Consider the following 18,017-nt stretch of genomic DNA (forward strand, 5'->3'; position numbering starts at 1 on the left):
GGTTGATATCCAAAATGGATCCAATCAAGTATATATTTCAGAAGCCTGCTTTAACTGGGAGGATTGCCCGTTGGCAGATGTTGTTATTAGAGTATGAAATCGAATATCGATCTCAGAAAGCAATCAAAGGTAGTGTCTTGGTTGATCATTTGGCTCACCAAACAATTGAAGATTACTAGTCAGTGCAGTATGATTTTCCTGATGAAGAGATTTTATACTTGAAAATGAAAGATTGTGATGAACCATTGCTTGAAGAAGGGCTAAAACCTGGTTCCCGTTGGGGCAAGGTCTTTGATGGAGCTGTTAATCAATGTGGCAATGGCATTGGGGCAGTGATTATTACTCTTCAAGACACGCATTTTCCATTTACAACTAGATTGACTTTCAAGTGTACAAACAATATGGCAGAATATGAAGCTTGCATTATGGGGCTTGAAGAGGCCATTGATCTCATAATCAAGCATTTAGATGTCTTTGGAGATTCAACTTTGGTTGTGAATCAGATCAAAGGAGAATGGGAGACGAACCAACCCGGTTTGATACCATATATAGATTATGCGAGGAGGATTTCAACTTTCTTAACAAAGGTTGAGTTTCATCATATCCCTCGAGATGAAAACCGGATGGCAAATGCTCTTGCAACATTGGCTTCAATGATTATAGTGAAATATTGGGATGAAGTTCCCAATTTGACTGTGATGCGTCTTGATAGGCCAGCTCATGTGTTTGTTGTTGAAGAGGTCAAAGACGAGAAGTCGTGGTATTACGACATCAAGTGTTTCCTCCAAAGTCAGATTTACCCGTCTGAGGCATCTTTTAAAGATAAGAAGACTTTGAGAAGATTAGTCGGCAACTTTTACCTGAATGGTGATGTATTGTATAAGAGAAACTTCGATATGGTTTTGCTCAGATGCATGGATAGACACGAAGCAGACCTATTGATGGTTGAAGTCCATGAAGGTTCCTTTGGTACTCATTCCAATGGACATGCAATGGCAAAGAAGATGTTGTGAGCAGGTTACTATTGGCTGACAATGGAATCTGACTATTGCAAGTTTATGAAGAAATGCCACAAGTGTCAAATATATGCGGATAAGATTCATGATCCTGTTACACTGTTGAACGTTATTTCTTCCCCATGGCCCTTCTCCATGTGGGGAATTGAAATGATTGGCATGATTGAGCCCAAAGCTTCGAACGGACTTCGTTTCATTTTGGTGGCAATTGATTACTTCACAAAATGGGTTGAAGTGGCATCGTATGTGAATGTAACCAAGCAGGTTGTTGTAAGATTTATCAAGAATCAGATCATATGCCGTTATGGTGTGCCAAGTAAGATCATTACTGATAATGGATCAAACTTGAATAATAATATGGTGGAAGCTCTTTGCAAAGATTTCAAGATTGCACACCATAATTCTTCTCCCTACAGACCAAAGATGAATGGGGATGTTGAAGCTGCAATCAAAAATATTCAGAAGATGGTTGTTACATATAAAGATTGGCATAAGATGCTCCCATTTTCTTTGCACGGGTATCGTACATCCATTCGCACTTCAACAGGGGCAACCCCTTTCTCTCTTGTATATGGTATGGAAGCAGTGCTCCCCGTAGAGGTTGAGATCCCTTCATTGCGTGTGCTCATGGAAGCCAAGTTGACTGAGGCTGAATGGTGTCAGACTAGGTGTGACCAGTTGAATTTGATTGAAGAAAAGAGATTGACTGTCGTGTGTCATGGTCAGTTGTATCAGTAGAGGATGAAGAAAGCTTTTGACAAGAAGGTCAGACCCCGCGTGTTCAGAGAAGGAGACCTTGTTCTCAAGAAGATTTTGTCTTTCAAGCCAGATTCTAGGGGAAAATGGACTCCTAATTATGAAGGCCCATATGTTGTTAAGAGAGCCTTTTCAGGCGGTGGTTTAATTTTACAACTATGGATGGTGAAGAGTTCACTCGTCCTGTGAATGCAGATGCAGTCAAGAAATGCTTTTCCTAAAAAGAAAAGAACAACTCGCTAAGTTAAAAACCTGAAAGGGAGGCTTAGGCAAAAATGAGTGTCTCGGTGGATTAAAAACCCTAAAGGGCGATCCAGGCAAAAGTTAGAGACATAAAACAGAAAGAGTTATTCTGATAAATTGAGTACCCCACCTTGGGGCAATTTATGCAAAAAATTAAGGATTATGGCAAGTAACTGCATCCTGCTGATCTTCAGTGTTGAAAGTATTTTTGAGCACTACGGTCAATGGTGATTCATTACCCTCAGCAGAAGCCAAGAGCATAATGGATATCAAGAGTTGGTAGAAGGATTAGTGATCATTGCATTCAATGTAACCATTTTCCATGAAAATTACCATTTTCAACTTTGTAAAGATCTATGGGGTCGTGTCATTTACAGACTACCATTCTATTAAACAAAGTTGAACTTTTATCCAATTGTTTCTACTCTTATTTATTTTCAGCCAAATAGATATAAATTTTATTATGATCATTTTTAAAATTAAAATATTTTTCAAAACCATTTTTCTTATAAAAGCATGAATTTTAAGCAGTCGATTTCATTTAAAAGGAATATCAACAGTGGTTCGAAAGAATTAAGCCCTAAGTGTGGAGCATTATCGGTTCTCCCCAAGCAGTAGGCGCATTTCTCTTCCCCTCCCTCCCCCCCGATAGCATTGATTCATCACTCGGTGTTCGTTGATTTCTCCCCACAATTTTGTTCACCATATCCCCAATAAGTAACCAGTTGAGTTGATTGATTAGTCTCCTGCGGAGTTTAGTGTTTATTCCCCAGCCGACTTTGGTCTCCTGCAAAGTAAGAACAACTTTTCCTCAGCAGATCTCCTCCTTCCTCATCTAGGGTTGAGCCTTTGGGATGTTGATCTCTCTTTTCTCCAACAGTTGTCTCCCTTTTTAGTGGATTGACCGAGAATTGTATCGATGATTTAGATCTGTGACACTTGTGTATCATTTGTGATCGTTTTGCCAGCATAATCATCATATATACATATACATATACATATATACACTCATATAATTTCATTATTGCATCATCACACTTGTTGATTCATTCTGGTGATCTTAATTCTCTGTTATGGCGATACTTTATTCCCCATACAACTTTGGTGTCTATCCTCCCTCAATTGTAGAATGTCAGCCCCTTAAGCAGAAAGACTTTAACCTTTCTCCCTTCCCCACTGAGTTACTTCCTCGGGGACAATTATTATTTCAGTTTCCTCCCTAGATGATTATCTGGATGGAACCACTTCCCTTGAGTTATATCCTCATTGGGTTGAGTCTTGATTGACCGTTTCTTTCTAGATCTTACCTAGATAGATGCTTTAGGTCCCCTGAGAGTCTATTACCCAGTAACTGGTAATATTCTTCTTAGTTTGTAGTTTGTTACTTCTTGCCCAATACTCGGTGTCATACCCCAAAATTTGCCCATCAATAGTTCAAGACATTTTTCAGGGGCATTCCGACTCATTTTATGGCACTGATCTTAAAGGGACAAAGGCCCAGCTCACGAATGGCCCAATCCAGAAAATGGCCCAAACTGGCCTGTTCGCTACACGCTCGCCTAGCGAACGTTACGTTCGCTACACGCTCGCCTAGCGAACGCTCACTACACGCTCGCCTAGCGAAGCAAACGTTCGCTACCAGCTCGCCTAGCGAGGCTGACAGACAACAAAAATTTCGGGCTTCGTTCTGAGCCCATTAGGTCATGAAAAAGGGCATTATAAATACCAGCACTTCAGTAATGAAAAGGAGGACGAAAAAAAAGAGGAAAAACAGAGGAAGACGGACGGAAACCCTGGCACGGAAACCCTGGAGGCTACTTTAGAGAGTTCTGAGTGAAGAAACCCTGAAGGCCGCTTCCCCGCCCCGAAGCTACCGCCGCCCAACTCAATCCGGCTCGCCAATTCAAGGTTGCAATTCGATTGCAAACAGGTTTGCATTACTATTATCGTGTTATTTTCTTAATTTGCATGTGATACCGCTTTATGTTCTTAACTTGCATGTGATAATATAATTGAATTCATAAACATATTTGAGGTTTTGCATGTGAATTTAAGTGTGCCTGGATATTGTGAATGCTGAACCATATAATTATGTGTTGGATGCCATAAGCCATGCCGCAGGTTGAAGTCATACTGTTCTGAAATTCAAATCCCGCAGCCGCTCGCTAGCACATCGCTAAGCGAGCACGCAGCGAGTGTTCGCTAGACCTTCGCTAGGCGAAGCAGAGGCGAACCAGGGCAGCCGCCAATGTTTTGTTTGTTATGTCTTATGCGTATCTGGTCGATTCTATGTTAATTATACACTGTTTTCTTGCTGCTGTTTTTCTTTTACGGTGTAATCCTCGATTGCACCCGGATTTGGTATGCTAACCCGTTTGTTGAATTTTGCAAAGGTTCATATGTCCCAGAAAGAAGATCGCCGTTTAGGTCTTCCACTTTATTTGTGGGATACCCTTGGGGAGACTCACCCTAAATTGCTTAATTAATTTTAATGCGTTAATTTTAATGTATTAATTTCAATGTATTAATTTTAATGTATTGATTTTAGTATGGACTTAATTACTTAATTGACTTTAAAATATGACCTTTAAATAAGTGATCTTGGACCTCTCTTTGCTGCCTTACGGTATTACGGTATAACGGTCATGTCCCGCGAATGTGGGGATACCCTTAGCAAAGACCCTTCGATTAAATCATCATGTCCTTTTAAAAGAAATCATAGTCCCTCGGATGTTGCCTTCGAATATATGATTTTGTCCCTCGATGACCCTTCGGTGTAGCCTACGGTTAAATGATGATCGTCCCTTCGAATGCTAAGGTATCCTTACAACTGTTGCCTTCAATGACCTATCGATGACCCTACGATGACCCTTAAACATCCAAAGGATAAAACTACTTACTTCTCAATAGTAAGGACAGTTTTACCCTCATAAGGATAGGAAACGTTCATAACGACCTTAGGAAGGTATAACTCTCAATTGCTGGATTATAACCTAAAACATTTTCCACCCCTCACACTTTACACTTTACCAATCCTAGAAAATCACCACTTGGTATACATTCATACTAGAATCATTACCAAGTTATATTTTTCTAAACTGTTTTCCAAAATCAAACGAGATAAATACTTTGTATACATTCATACGAGAATCATTACAAAGTTAAACTCTCTTTCAAACATTTTTTAAGCAATTCACCGACACTTTTCAGACAAAAATATAAGTGATCCAGTAATTAAGAGCCCATGGATAACCATGGATACAAAGGGTGCTAATACCTTCCCTTTGTATAATGTACCTCCCGAACCCAAAATCTATTGAGGTCTTTCCTGTTCTTTTCCACCTTTCCTTATTGGATAAAAGAAAAGTCGGTGGCGACTCTTGCTATCCGCGACATTGCGATAAAAAGCAAAACACCCCAAGTCAGTTCACCGTATGACAGAACTGGCGACTCTGCTGGGGACCACTTAAAAAGAGAGGTTACCTTAAAAAAACAAGATCACTTATTTGAATTGTTTGATTTACTTTTAAGGGATTGCTTGGGTATCCTATGCTTGAGTGAAAGATCCTACACCCGGATCTAGTGTACCTTAGGTAAGTAGCAATAGATCATCGCGACTATCCGGCGTATACTGGAATGGTTAAAATGATGGCTATGGTTAATGTGACACTTTGGTTGTCCTGATGTTCCTCATGTTACTTGAGGAAAAATTTGGCTTCCGCGTGGTGTCATCGAAGCATTAACCAGACCTTTAGAACCCTAATTGACTCATCCTGGCCATCAGAAAGTAGTGAGCTAACTGACTTCGGTTCCGACTGGGGCTTGGTTGAGACTCGATACTACACTCCTTGAGATTGGACTTTAGGGAAGCTTCGGTCAACCACTTGGCGTTGCACTGAAGTGGACTTAAAGGAAAGTCAATGATTGGAGATCCTTTTAGAACCCGGTTACTATTCTAGGACAGGTTGAACCAACCAAACTTCAGTGGGGAGGGTACTTACCTATGGAACTCATGCAAGCCTTAAAACCTAGGAATGATTGTTGTGTGACTCGTTTGTGCTTGTTATTTTACTTAACATCATAACATCATAACATCATGGCATTGTACTAACCATTTCGAGGACTTAGGGATTTAACTTTTCTCTATTTCGTAAAAAAAAAAAAAAAAAGAGTTTCCTTTTTGGTAGTTTACGTAAAGTTGAATTCCAAAAGTCCTTGAAAACATTACATACATTGCATAGCATAACATAGCATAACAGGTACTCTAAAGGGATCAGTGTTCTCACGGTTTTCCTCCAAACAGAAAAATGGATCTCGAACAAACTGTCAAAGATCTCCAGACTCAGAATGCTCAATTCAAGGAGATGATGCTAAGCTTATCCAAGGGGCAGGAGGAACTGAAGGCTCTTTTGGTCGAGAAGAAGAAAGACAAGAAAGCTGTGAGTTTCATTAACCCGGGAAGAAGGCGTAAAGGACAGGCTACGGGAATCAAATTTGGAATCCCGAATGGTCCAGAAGAGGGGGCGGAGAATGACTCAGAGGAAGAGAATGCTGATTTCTCCAACCCTGAGGATGACGATGAGGACTATGAAAATGAACAGTACTCTCCAAGAGATGATAAGTACAAATTGCTGGAAGAACGCATGCTAGCCATGGAGGGTCAGAAGGCGCCTGCTCTAGATTTCGAAAGTTTGGGTCTGGTCTCCGATGTGACCATTCCCCGCAAATTCAAAATCCCCACTTTCACTAAGTACGATGGTGCATCCTGTCCTCAGATGCATTTAAGGGCTTATGTGAGAAAGATTCAGCCGCACACCACTGATAAGAAACTGTGGATCCATTTCTTCCAAGAAAGTCTGTCTGGCACTCAGTTGGAATGGTATTATCAGCTCGAGAGCTCTGACATCCGCACCTGGACTGATTTAGCAACAGCTTTCTATAAGCAGTACCAGTACAATTCTGAATTAGCGCCTACTCGGCTACAGTTGCAGAATATGACTATGGGATCTAAAGAAAGCTTCAAAGAGTATGCTCAGAAATGGAGAGATCTGGCCGGCAGGGTCAAACCCCCTATGACTGACCGAGAATTAGTAGACCTGTTCATGGGTACCCTGACTGGCCCATTCTACAGCCACCTACTGGGGAGTTCTTCATCAGGTTTCACTGAACTTATACTGACAGGTGAACGGGTAGAGAGCGGCATTCGAAGTGGAAAGTTACAGGCAGCTACTTCTACAAGCAGTAAAAAGTCCTACCATGGGAAGAATGAATCGAATGCTGTGTATGGTCAAAAGAATCATAACAAGAAAAATGGTGACCATGCCGTTGGAGCAGTGACAATCGCCGCCCCGCCAGCTCAAAACTTCCAGCAAAGACCAGACAGACCAAGAAGGCAGTTTACCAAGCTCAATATGACTTTAGCACAAGCACTGCAAAGTATGCTAAAGGTAAACTTAATCACTCTCAGAGGTCCTCCTGCAAATGTCAACACTGCTTCGCCTCGTTATAATCCCAATGCCAGGTGTGCATATCACTCCGATAGCCCCGGGCACGATACAAACGATTGTTGGTTGTTGAAGAACAAAATTCAGGATATGATCGACGCTGGGGAAATTGAGTTCGAGCCTCCGGAGACTCCTAATGTCATCACTGCTCCTCTGCCTAATCATGACGAGACTGTCAATGCTGTGGAGGATACTGATAGCGGTTGCGACCTGGATAGCTGGATTTTCCCAACAATTGGTGACGGACTCAATAATCGGAAGGCTGAAGACATTATCCCGATTTCCTTTAGTCAGGAGTAATTGTTATTGCTATTTTTGTGGTTCAAAGCATTGTGTCTATACCCGGGGCATAATAGCTAATTTTAAGGGTTTGTCATTTTCATAAGCATATTCATATTCAATAAATCAATGGACTTTTTGCAGTCAAATATTGCGCTCTTTATCTTTCCTGTCATTTTTTTCAAACAAGCTATGTTTTCTTGCACACACTCACGTAACAAATCGCGTATCCATATTCACTCTGGATCCTGTTGATAATAGTTCTGCTACTGTTCATTATGACTTTGAAAATCCGATCTACCAAGCCGAGGATGGAAGTGAGGAAGATTGAGAGGTCCCTGGAAAACTTGCCAGACTGGTACTACAAGAAGAAAAGACCACACAGCCGCATGAGGAATCAATTGAAATTGTAAATCTGGGTACTGAAATAGACAAGAAAGAAGTCAGAGGTTTCTTGGGGCACTCGAATTACATTGCCCGATTCATCCCGCATTTGACTGCAACTTGCAAACCCATCTTCAAATTACTAAAAAGGAAAAATCAAGAGATGGTATGGAGTGATGAATGGCAAAATCAAGAAATATCTCCAAGAACCTCCAATTCTAATGCTACCAGTTGAAGGAAGACCTCTAATCATGTATTTGGCCGTGTTAGAAAATTCAATAAGGTGGGCTGGGGCAACATGACGAGTCTGGTCGAAAAGAGCATGTCATACACTGCCTTAGCAAAAGGTACCGACTGTGAAATAAGATACTCACGGCTCGAGAAAGCTTGCTACGCTTTGGCCTAGGCTGCTCGCCGACTAAGACAGTATATGTTGAATCATACCACTTTATTGATTTCTAAGATGGATTCTATCAAATATCTACTTGAGAAACCTGCTGTCTCCTGAGAGAGTTATCACTGATAATGGTACTAAACTGAACTCTACACGCAGTTCAAAATAAAGCACCATGACTCTTCTCCGTACCGGCCAATGACGAACGGCGCCGTGGAGACTGCTAATAAGAATATCAAGAAGATCATACAAAAAACGACATAACGTACAAAGACTGGCATGAGATGTTACCTCTTGCTCTTCATGGTTACTGCACTTCGACAGGGGCAACTCCGTTCTCTTTAGTCTACGGAATGGAAGCCGTTTTACCAGTGGAAGTTCAGATTCCCTCTCTAAGAATCATGAAAGAGGCGGGCTTAGATGAAGAGGAATGGATTCAGACTCGACTCGATCAGATAAACTTGATTGATGAGAAGAGACTTGCGGCTGTTTGTCATGGACAGATATATCAGAAGCGCATGACCCAGGCATTTAACAAAAGGTCAAGAGACGAGTGTACCGAATCGGCGACTTAGTTATCAAGCATATCATTCTACCACAAGGTGATCCCAGGGGCAAATGGACTCCCACATACGAAGGGCCATTTGTAGTTAAGAAGGTATTCTCTGGTGGAGCCATGATGCTTGCTACAATGGATGGCGAAGAGTTCCCGCATCCTGTGAACACTGACATAGTTAAAAAATACTACGCATAAAAGAGACCCGCTAGGTCGACGTACCTAGGCAAAAGTAAGGGCATCCCGGCGAACCAAAAGGGTTCGGGCAAAAATTAGGGATAAACATATAAAGACGTACACCCGGCAAGTCGAAAACCTGAAAAGGCGGCTTGAGCAAAAAAGGGTATCCCGGTGGACTGAAAACCTGAAAAGGCGGTCCAGGCAAAAATTAGGGATTAAAGCGTATGACTATGCCCCGTTCTCTGTCTGCTTCAACCAAGTTCAAAGGACTGAACAAGCTAATCACTTCTATCCGACAGCAGGAGATGAGAGGCTTGAAGACATAATGACAGTGGTGGAATTAAAATCAATAGGGTTTTTTCTGCATAGCTTTCTCTTTATTTTCTTGGCAATTTCCTCTTACTAGGATTTCTGTCTCCTTGTACACAAATTGCCTGTTCATAGGCCCTCTTTCAAAATCAGTACAATTTCATTTCCAAAAAGATGCTTTTGTTTTTACTTTTCTGTTTTGTTTGCGTAAACGTCCATTGATTTAACTTGAATTGATATATGCATTTGAATATGATCAATGTTTATCAAAATACATGCATAAAATAACAATGGCAGTTACTAAAAGACTTCAGGATCGAGGATAAGGTCTAACCAGGCTTTCTAACAAGTTCGGTTACAAAGCCATTCCCCAACAAAAACCAGCTATTTTCCAGAAGAGGTCGGCATCACCAGACAGACTGGTCATCTCTTCCATCCCCAGCCAGACTCTGTTGAGTGTTTCCATCGTCAGACAGAAATCAAGTATTCCCCAGCTAAGGAAGGGTCATCAATACAAATATCTCCGACCAGAAGACTGAGATTTATTTCCCCAATAGAGTCCCCTGGAAGAACGTTTCAGACACATAGTGCATTCATTACATCATTTCACATCACATACCTACATACAATTTTCATTCCGCATCATATACATTACATCATTTCATAACATACGCATGTATACAATGTTCTCATTTATTCTAGACGCATAATTCACTCATTATATCATTTCACAGCACACGCATGCATACAACATTTGCATCTCATGCATCATGACATGGCATGAAGCTAACTTTATTTTTCAGGTTAATTATCCTCTTGATACAATCAACACAAAGGTCCATTCAGACGGACATCTTTATCAATTACACTCAAGATTTAACTATATCCCTCAGATACTGCCTAGCGTACGGTACATTCCGAGGTGTAGTCCAGCGTACGACTACTTTCTTCTTCAGATACATCTTTCAGATATACTCCATGTCAACATTCATTCTGACATCCTCCTAACGATGGCATCTATAAGCCCATCCCAAATATTCATTGCAAATACAACATATACAAATACTATCAGATATAGCCTAGCATACGGTTCGTTCTGATTCGGCTCAACATATAACTCCTTCCACTCAGATACGATCTAACGGACGATCCATTCTGATCTTCAACTACTCCCAACACGGTCTAATGTACGACCCAGTTGGACCTTCACTTCTCAGGTACTACCTAGCATACGGTCCACCCTGATTCATCTCAACACATGACTCCTTCAACTCAGATACGATCTAGCGTACGATCCATTCTGACCTTCAATAACTCAGATACAGTCTAATGTACGACCAAGTTAGACCTTCAAATCTTCAAATACCACTCAAATACAGTCTAATGTACGACCAAGTTAGACCTTCAAGTCAGATTCTGCAAATACAGTCTAATGTACGACCAAGTTAGACCTTCAAGTCAGATTCTGCAAATACAGTCTAATGTACGACCAAGTTAGACCGTCAAGTCCTCGGATTCTGCCCATATACAGTCTAATGTACGACCAAGTTAGACCAGATTCTGCTCAGTGACAGTCTAGTGTACGACCAAGTTAGACCGTCAAGTCCTCGGACAACTCAGATAAGGTTTAATGTACGACCAAGTTAGACCTTTATCTCCTCAGATGCTACCTTCGGACAGGTACATTTCTGAATGGTAGTCTAGTATACGGCTACTCCCTTACTCAGATGCTACCTTCGGACAAGTACATTTCTGAATGGTAGTCTAGTATACGGCTACTCCCTTACTCAGATGCTACCTTCGGACAGGTACATTTCTGAATGGTAGTCTAGTATACGGCTACTCCCTTACTCAGATGCTACCTTCGGACAGGTACATTTCTGAATGGTAGTCTAGTATACGGCTACTCCCTTACTCAGATGCTACCTTCGGACAGGTACATTTCTGAATGGTAGTCTAGTATACGGCTACTCCCTTACTCAGATGCTACCTTCGGACAGGTACATTTCTGAATGGTAGTCTAGTATACGGCTACTCCCTTACTCAGATGCTACCTTCGGACAGGTACATTTCTGAATGGTAGTCTAGTATACGGCTACTCCCTTGCTCAGATGCTACCTTCGGACAGGTACATTTCTGAATGGTAGTCTAGTATACGGCTACTCCCTTACTCAGATGCTACCTTCGGACAGGTACATTTCTGAATGGTAGTCTAGTATACGGCTACTCCCTTCCTCAGATGCTACCTTCGGACAGGTACATTTCTGAATGGTAGTCTAGTATATGGCTACTCCCTCCTCAGATGCTACCTTCGGACAGGTACATTTCTGAATGGTAGTCTAGTATACGGCTACTCCCTTACTCAGATGCTACCTTCGGACAGGTACATTTCTGAATGGTAGTCTAGTATACGGCTACTCCCTTACTCAGATGCTACCTTCGGACAGGTACATTTCTGAATGGTAGTCTAGTATACGGCTACTCCCTTACTCAGATGCTACCTTCGGACAGGTACATTTCTGAATGGTAGTCTAGTATACGACTACTCCCTTACTCAGATGCTACCTTCGGACAGGTACATTTCTGAATGGTAGTCTAGTATACGACTACTCCCTTAGTCAGATGCTACCTTCGGACAGGTACATTTCTGAATGGTAGTCTAGTATACGGCTACTCCCTTACTCAGATGCTACCTTCGGACAGGTACATTTCTGAATGGTAGTCTAGTACACGACTACTCCCTTTTCAGCAGATTCAGCCTAACGGACGGCTCATTCTGCAACTCAGATGCTACCTTCGGACAGGTACATTTCTGAATGGTAGTCTAGTGTACGACTACTCCCTTTTCAGCAGATTCAGCCTAATGGACGGCTCATTCTGCTCAGATATGGTTTAATGTACGACCAAGTTAAACCTTCATCTTCTCAGATGCTACCTTCGGACAGGTACATTTCTGAATGGTAGTCTAGTGTACGACTACTCCCTTTTAAGCAGATTCAGCCTAATGGACGGCTCATTCTGCTCAGATATGGTTTAATGTACGACCAAGTTAAACCTTCATCTTCTCAGATGCTACCTTCGGACAGGTACATTTCTGAATGGTAGTCTAGTGTACGACTACTCCCTTTTCAGCAGATTCAGCCTAATGGACGGCTCATTCTGCTCAGATATGGTTTAATGTACGACCAAGTTAAACCTTCATCTTCTCAGATGCTACCTTCGGACAGGTACATTTCTGAATGGTAGTCTAGTGTACGACTACTCCCTTTTAAGCAGATTCAGCCTAATGGACGGCTCATTCTGCTCAGATATGGTTTAATGTACGACCAAGTTAAACCTTCATCTTCTCAGATGCTACCTTCGGACAGGTACATTTCTGAATGGTAGTCTAGTGTACGACTACTCCCTTTTCAGCAGATTCAGCCTAATGGACGGCTCATTCTGCTCAGATATGGTTTAATGTACGACCAAGTTAAACCTTCATCTTCTCAGATGCTACCTTCGGACAGGTACATTTCTGAATGGTAGTCTAGTGTACGACTACCCCCTTTTATCATCAGATTCAGCCTAATGGACGGCTCATTCTGTTCAGATACGGTCTAATGTACGACCCAATTTGACCTTCGTCTCCTCAGATGTTACCTAGTGTACGGTACATTTCTGAAGTGTAGTCTAGTGTACGACTACCCCCTTTTTATCATCAGATTCAGCCTAATGGACGGCTCATTCTGCTCAGATACGGTCTAATGTACGACCCAATTAGACCTTCGTCTCCTCAGATGCTACCTAGTGTACGGTACATTTCTAAAGTGTAGTCTAGTGTACGACTACCCCCTTTTATCATCAGATTCAGCCTAATGGACGGCTCATCCTGCAACTCCAATACAGTCTATCATAAGACCCATTTGGATCTTCAACTCAGAGACGATCTAGCGTACGATCCGTTCTGATTTTTCATCCTCGGCAAAGTCATCTGCCTAACGAACAGCTCACTCTGGTATTCAGATACGGTCCAGTGTATGATCCATTCTGATCCCTTATCCCCAGCAGTATATAGCATACTCCGACTCCCCGGCGAAGTCGACAGCATAATGGATGACTCACTATACGGTCTGATGTACGACCCGGTGTGACACCCATGTCTCCAGATATCGTCTAACGTACGACACAATCTGGAAATCTCCTCATCAAACTTCCTGGATGGCATCTTTAAGCCCATCTCCGTCAAGACTGATGGACAAGCGCAAATTGTTGGGGCATTCTAGTGTTCAATAATCTTTCACCTCCAGACCACGAACGTCACATACCATTCTGACTCTCTCGGTTCAAGAATATTGAACAGGGGCAGCTGTCATACCCCAAAATTTGCCCATCAATAGTTCAAGACATTTTTCAGGGGCATTCCGACTCATTTTATGGCACTGATCTTAAAGGGACAAAGGCCCAGCTCACGAATGGCCCAATCCAGAAAATGGCCCAAACTGGCCTGTTCGCTACACGCTCGCCTAGCGAACGTTACGTTCGCTACACGCTCGCCTAGCGAACGTTCGCTACACGCTCGCCTAGCGAAGCAAACGTTCGCTACCAGCTCGCCTAGCGAGGCTGACAGATAACAAAAATTTCGGGATTCGTTCTGAGCCCATTAGGTCATGAAAAAGGGCATTATAAATACCAGCACTTCAGTAATGAAAAGGAGGACGAAAAAAAAGAGGAAAAACAGAGGAAGACGGACGGAAACCCTGGCACGGAAACCCTGGAGGCTACTTTAGAGAGTTCTGAGTGAAGAAACCCTGAAGGCCGCTTCCCCGCCCCGAAGCTACCGCCGCCCAACTCAATCCGGCTCGCCAATTCAAGGTTGCAATTCGATTGCAAACAGGTTTGCATTACTATTATCGTGTTATTTTCTTAATTTGCATGTGATACCGCTTTATGTTCTTAACTTGCATGTGATAATATAATTGAATTCATAAACATATTTGAGGTTTTGCATGTGAATTTAAGTGTGCCTGGATATTGTGAATGCTGAACCATATAATTATGTGTTGGATGCCATAAGCCATGCCGCAGGTTGAAGTCATACTGTTCTGAAATTCAAATCCCGCAGCCGCTCGCTAGCACATCGCTAAGCGAGCACGCAGCGAGTGTTCGCTAGACCTTCGCTAGGCGAAGCAGAGGCGAACCAGGGCAGCCGCCAATGTTTTGTTTGTTATGTCTTATGCGTATCTGGTCGATTCTATGTTAATTATACACTGTTTTCTTGCTGCTGTTTTTCTTTTACGGTGTAATCCTCGATTGCACCCGGATTTGGTATGCTAACCCGTTTGTTGAATTTTGCAAAGGTTCATATGTCCCAGAAAGAAGATCGCCGTTTAGGTCTTCCACTTTATTTGTGGGATACCCTTGGGGAGACTCACCCTAAATTGCTTAATTAATTTTAATGCGTTAATTTTAATGTATTAATTTCAATGTATTAATTTTAATGTATTGATTTTAGTATGGACTTAATTACTTAATTGACTTTAAAATATGACCTTTAAATAAGTGATCTTGGACCTCTCTTTGCTGCCTTACGGTATTACGGTATAACGGTCATGTCCCGCGAATGTGGGGATACCCTTAGCAAAGACCCTTCGATTAAATCATCATGTCCTTTTAAAAGAAATCATAGTCCCTCGGATGTTGCCTTCGAATATATGATTTTGTCCCTCGATGACCCTTCGGTGTAGCCTACGGTTAAATGATGATCGTCCCTTCGAATGCTAAGGTATCCTTACAACTGTTGCCTTCAATGACCTATCGATGACCCTACGATGACCCTTAAACATCCAAAGGATAAAACTACTTACTTCTCAATAGTAAGGACAGTTTTACCCTCATAAGGATAGGAAACGTTCATAACGACCTTAGGAAGGTATAACTCTCAATTGCTGGATTATAACCTAAAACATTTTCCACCCCTCACACTTTACACTTTACCAATCCTAGAAAATCACCACTTGGTATACATTCATACTAGAATCATTACCAAGTTATATTTTTCTAAACTGTTTTCCAAAATCAAACGAGATAAATACTTTGTATACATTCATACGAGAATCATTACAAAGTTAAACTCTCTTTCAAACATTTTTTAAGCAATTCACCGACACTTTTCAGACAAAAATATAAGTGATCCAGTAATTAAGAGCCCATGGATAACCATGGATACAAAGGGTGCTAATACCTTCCCTTTGTATAATGTACCTCCCGAACCCAAAATCTATTGAGGTCTTTCCTGTTCTTTTCCACCTTTCCTTATTGGATAAAAGAAAAGTCGGTGGCGACTCTTGCTATCCGCGACATTGCGATAAAAAGCAAAACACCCCAAGTCAGTTCACCGTATGACACTCGGCAAAAGTAACCCCTTTTTCCCAGCGGATTCATTTTTATGTTTCCCTAGGAAATATATCCTTGATATGTTCATCCTAACCGATGATGAATATTTTCTTCTCCTGTTTGAGTTTATCCTTTATATTTTCATCCTAACCGATGACGGATACTCTCATCTTTGGTATTATACCCAGTAAAAAGGTAGTTGTAATCCCTATTTTCCTCCCCAGAGAGTTAATCCTTGATATGTTCATCCTAACCGATGACGTGTTTCCTTCTCTTTGCGGTCTTTTGCCCAGTAACCGATAGTTGTAAATCCTGTTTTTTCACTTCCCTTGCAGAGTTTATCCTTGATATGTTCATCCTAACCGGTGACAGATATCCTCTTTGTTGGTATTCTATCTAGTAACTGATAGATGTAATTCCTGTCTATTCCTCACAAAGTCTATCCTTGATATGTTCATCCTAACCGGTGACGGATATTCTCTTTGATGGTATTCTATCCAGCATTCGATAGATGTAATTCCTACTTTTTGTTCAATCGATTTATCCTTGATATGTTCATCTTAACCGATGATGGGTATCCTCCTTAACATCCCCAGGCAAGTCTATCCTTGATATGTTCATCATCTTAACCGATGAAAAATTTTCTTTCCTTTGAGTCTATCCTTGATATGTTCACCTTAACGGATGACAGATATTCTCATCTTTGGTCTTCTGCCCAGTAATCGATAGTTGTAAATCCTATTTTTGCACTTTTCCCCAGCAACGCTATTCTTACCTAGTAATCGGTAATGAATACACCCTCCCGGTGATTCTCAGTGAGTCATCCTTGATATGTTCATCCTAACCGATGACAGGTGTTCTCTCTGTTAGATCTTTATTATCTCCTTACTCAGTAACTAGTAGTGGATAATAGATTTCTGCTCCTCCTGTGTTGAAGTTTATTTCTTTCCCAGTTGAGTTGAGTGTGTATTTCCTTAGTGAAATCACCTTTCCTGCATGATCCAAGTATGTCAGTTTTATCCTGATCTACTCGTTTCCCCTGCAAACGTTTTGTTTCCTCGTCTGAGTTTTTCCATTTTTTCTATGGAATTCCTCTAGTATCCCAACAGTTTTTAAGTCGTAGCCTAGCCTACACACAACCTCTTTTACCCCCTCAGAGTCTCTGTCTCTCCAGTGAGCTTTCCTTACGGAATGCATTATGCTCTTGCGGATATTCGGTCTCTCTGATTCCTTTTCCTTTGTGGCAACATTTCCCAACAGAGAATTCGCTTTTACAATCATATCATATGAATCATGAGGTCTCTTAGGGACCGAAATTTATTTCTATATGTTGTTATTTAAGCCCATTCTACTGAGTCGATATAAAGATTTTAACCTTCACACCCTCAGTTAGAATGTCCTTAAATAGGGGCAGTTGTAAGACCCCAATTTTGACCCTAAGATCCCTCATGCAATTTCATCGTATGCATTAGCATTGGGATCATACCTTGGCATCCTCCTTACCCCTCTTTCATTGGGTTTGTTTTGGGAGAGATCACCAAGCACTACGTGATTGTATCATACTTATATATTATCATTTTATTAACCAAAATACCAAAAATATGTCTTTGCATTTGCCTAACATTTTTGTAGGTAGAGCATGATCACCATTGATCTATCAAGTTCAAATCTAGGGTTTAAGACCCTCATTACTAAAAGCACAACCAAGGAATGATCTATAATGCCTCTAAGCATCATATATGAGTCCCATTGATCTTTACATTTTATTTATTTCAAGATTTCTTCAAGAGTTTTGAGTTGATTTGCCTTGGAAACCCTAGTTTGACTGGGTATCTTGAGTAACTTCTTCAACAAGCTTCCTCACCAATTGATCAAATTTCTCAAGAGACACATCAAATTCATCATCTTATGCATATATGAATTGCAAGGAGGATGTGTTGTCAAATGTGTTGGTTGATACCAATTCTTCTCCGAATGTACTCCAGAAATCCTCTTTGTCCAGATTATCCTATCAAGGCGCC

Source organism: Lathyrus oleraceus, chromosome 4 (assembly GCF_024323335.1).
Source record: "Lathyrus oleraceus cultivar Zhongwan6 chromosome 4, CAAS_Psat_ZW6_1.0, whole genome shotgun sequence".
NCBI lineage: Eukaryota > Viridiplantae > Streptophyta > Magnoliopsida > Fabales > Fabaceae > Lathyrus > Lathyrus oleraceus.